The 3846-nt window shown below is 48.0% G+C and overlaps 1 long non-coding RNA gene across 1 annotated transcript; it reads left to right on the top strand.

Annotated features, from left to right (window-relative positions):
- The first annotated feature begins 609 nt into the window (after window positions 1-609).
- Window positions 610-2644, top strand: LOC136651267 (uncharacterized). Its single transcript, XR_010794505.1, has 3 exons — window positions 610-692; window positions 829-864; window positions 2571-2644. It is a non-coding gene; the product is annotated as an uncharacterized lncRNA (long non-coding RNA).
- Window positions 2645-3846: the final 1202 nt, after the last annotated feature.

Raw genomic sequence — 3846 nt, 5'->3', positions numbered from 1 at the left:
TGTAATTTGCAGCAGAATGCAATGAAACAACCCGCTTTGAAATATCTCTATTCTATCAAAAGGTATGCTGAAAAAAACAGCGGGTGTGGGGAGATGGTACATCAGCAGGCCAACCATCTGGGTTTTTGCCCCATCCACTGCATGAAGAGGTCCATCTTGGGGGTGATGCGCTGGCCTTCTGCACAGGGTGATGCAAACCCTAGTGACGTCACTGCCCAGATGTCCCATCCATCCGACAGCACTGGAGGAGGAGACAGGAGGCTTACACACCCCCACACTCTAAAGCAGTGCACCACTGGGGCTCTTGCTGTGTGTGGCCCACAAAGGCTGGCCCTGCCTAGAAGAGGCTGAAAAGACAAGTCCATGCTGAACCTTCATGGAATCCCCAGGGTGTGTATGGCTGCTGAGTTCTAGTTCTTCTGCTTTTTGCATGTTCTGGCCACAGCCTAGAAGGGATGTGGTTTGTCATGTGGTGTAGGGTATTGACTGCTGAAAGTGGTCAGCTCTGTTGGCACATCGCAGATGAATCGCCACCCTCCCGGGGAAGAGCTGTGCCATAAGGAAGTGCAGTGTTCAGCTGAGAAGTTCATTCTGGGGATAACAGGCATAGCAGCAACCAGGACCCACAGCCAGATGAAGCAAGGCTAAGTGGTCTTTCAGCATGAAACTCCCATTCAGCATCCACTTCCTCGGTTGGTATGACTTGCTTGATGGGAGGGTAATGGCACCAGCAGTGGGTGGGCAGTTGCCGGGAGGCAGGATCAGGCACCCAGTCTTGGTCACTGCTGCTGAGACATCTCCCCACTCATTGAATCCTCTCCTTTCCAGGGTGGTGGCTGACTGGGGAGAACTGGCTAACCAGAGGTGAGTGTCAATGGACAAAAGATATTTAGATTCTTTTTATCTAATGGGATGGGGTGGGAGGATGATGGGAGCTAAATGGGAGGGTGATGGGAGCTAAATGTTATGGCCCCACCCAAGCAAGTCTGCTTTTCTTTCCCCTGACTGAGGACAAGTGACAAGTATCCCAGTCCTGTACCATTCTTAAAGGTCCAGGGGCCTGTCCTCCAGGGCTTCTGGACAGCATAGATAAAACTGGCTGCCCCCTGTAAGAAGAGAGCAGTCCTGCAATTATCAGAAATGTCTGGCTTCAGTTCCCTTAACTCTCTCCCATGACGCTACTGATCCTTCCAGTGTCACTCTAGGTGTTACATAACATGGGGCAAGATGTGCTTTCCTGGCTTGATTGCTGATCAACCTTTAACTGCTGTCACTGTGTCTTTCACTGCAGCTTGACTCACAACCAATTAACATGTGGTCACAATCAGTATTTGTAGGCTACCTTTCTTCCAAGCAGCTTAGCACAATATACATGGTCTATTCCCCTGCTCTTTATCCTCACAACAATCCTGCAAGGAAGTTTAAACTGAGAACAAGTGACTGCCCCAACATCACAACATCACTCATGCTTCATGGCTGGCTGGGATTTGAATGCAGTTTCCCCTGTTCCACCACTCTAACTGTTGGATTTTTTGATGCAATGCAGTGCTGCCTGGCAAACTCTGGAGGACAGTGTACTGTCCAGACACCTGGGTCCCTTTACCTGCCTTCTATGATCCTTTCAGTTTCCTTCCTTTCTCCACACACTTTCTCTTCCATCCAGACCATCACAGGAAAAGGATGGGTGGGATGTGTGCTCTGTCTCCACAACAGCAGACATCATCATACTCCCCCACACTTCCACACAAGGAGAACAGCTATTAGGGTTCTCTGTTCCAAAGTACTGGAGTAAGAACCTCTGATACTTCCTGAGGTTCCTGTGTCTGTTTGTGGGTAGCAGCTAGTCAGGTGGTATATTCTACCATAGGAACAGAGGTCCTTTCACTGACTGCTCTGCATCACTCTCCCCTTTTCCCAACAGTAACAAAAGACCACACTGGCACTCATTTGTCTACCCTATTTAGATCAACAAAATAACCACACATGACAAAGCTCAGTCCTCTCCAACACAGCCTTCCTTCCACCCTACAGATTGAGTGGCACAGTCTTGCGTAAAATAACCTGCAGGTTCACAGCAGAAGCAAAAGGAGAACTAGGGGCTTGCTGAGGTATTGCTCAGTCTCTTAGCTACAGCACCACACCAGCTGCGATGCCACAAAAACCACTAAGTTCTTTGCAAATTCAATGCAAGGTTCCCTCTTGCCTCAAGTATGTAGAATGCCTTGTTAGAATCTGACACACGGTGGCCTCTGTAATCTATTGCAGCAACAATTTCTGTCATTCCAGGACTCAGTAGAGAGGATCCACAAAGGATCCACCACTGCAGCATTTTCAAACATCTTTCCCAACAGCCTTTTACAGTTGGGCTGCTGCAGTGTTCATGCTGGAAGCCCTCCGTTTGAACACTTGAGCTCCCTTACTGATTTGTGGATGGCACAAGCAAATCTTACCCAGTTCCAAAACTTTGTGTACGTTTGCTCAGAGCATGAAAACACATGAAAACACAGTTTGACAGGCTGTTGCAAATGCTCCACCTTCCAAATCTCATTCTCCTTTTCTCTCTCATCCAGGACAGTCTCTCCCCAAGCCTTCCCTCTCCATCTCCCCCAACACTGTGATCATCCAGGGTGGAAATGTCAACATCCGCTGTCAGAGTGATAGCTACTCACGGAAATTGTTTGAACTGCACAAAGTGGCACCTCTACATAGTACTACGTTTCGAATTAGTCCGCAAGTAAGGAAAGAGGCTACATTTCAGATTCTCAAAGCCCAAACAACAAATGGGGGGCTCTATGTTTGTAGATATTTCATCCCGTCAGGCAATTATTATTACTACTCAGACTTCAGCGACACAGTTAAAATCTTCGTAACAGGTGAGGGCTTGTCTCGGTCTTTGTGTGCCATTTTCACACAAAGAGGGGAGAGGGGAGAGGTGCTGTGTTTATATTACCTACCTATGCCTATGGCGAAGAGTTAGGTAGTTACAGGAGGGGATCTAGCCCAGTGGCAGAAAACATGCAGAGGATCCTAGTATCTCCAGGGAGGAAAGACTCTTAGGACTGCTGGGGGGGGGGGAACTTCCTTTGCTTGAGATCTTAGAAAGATGCTCCCAGTCAGAGAAGGGAACACCTACTGGTCTAAGAACTTTATAGCAGGTGGATGGATTGCCACACACAACCTTTTTTATGGTAGCAATCCCTGACCGCTACGGAATGTGTGTGTGTAAATGAAATACAAACAAATGGATATGGTTGTTCTTGCCTACTTGATTGTTGCCCTCCCTTCTGTATTGAGCAGATAGGAAAGACCTGTCTAATCTGCTTTGGTGCTGTGTTTATATTACCTATCTATGCCTACTCAGAAGTAGATCTCATTGTGTTGAATGTGGCATACTCCCAAAAGAGCATGTATATGATTGCAGCTCAAGTCATGTAGTGCTGGGGCATGAATGAGAGGGAGGCGAGCTGTGGGGAGTGAAACTGAAATATCTTTGCCTCCTTTCCAAACTGTGGGTGTGAAGGGTGGCTGCTTGGATGACTGTTCCATGTGCCTGCTTTGGGGCATGATCCTATACCTGCTTTCTTGGAAACCCCAAGGAGTGGAGCAGCTTGCTCCCACACAAATGTTGTGCACGCTGGCTCAGAAAACAAACAGCTTAGGAACCCTGATCTCCTTAGCAAGAGCAAGGCATTGACTGCCCCCCAAATGGCAAACCCTCAAGGAGAAGCTCCCACCTCTTTTGGCTAGGATACATGCAAGACATAGGACATCTGCCGAAGGAGGATTGGGAGCAGACAGATCAGCAGTTTATGACTTCAAGGAAGTCCTGGACTGGAATGAATCTGG

This window comes from Tiliqua scincoides, chromosome 5, assembly GCF_035046505.1.
Source record: "Tiliqua scincoides isolate rTilSci1 chromosome 5, rTilSci1.hap2, whole genome shotgun sequence".
NCBI classification, from domain to species: domain Eukaryota; kingdom Metazoa; phylum Chordata; class Lepidosauria; order Squamata; family Scincidae; genus Tiliqua; species Tiliqua scincoides.
This window is presented reverse-complemented; position numbering and strand designations above follow the sequence as displayed.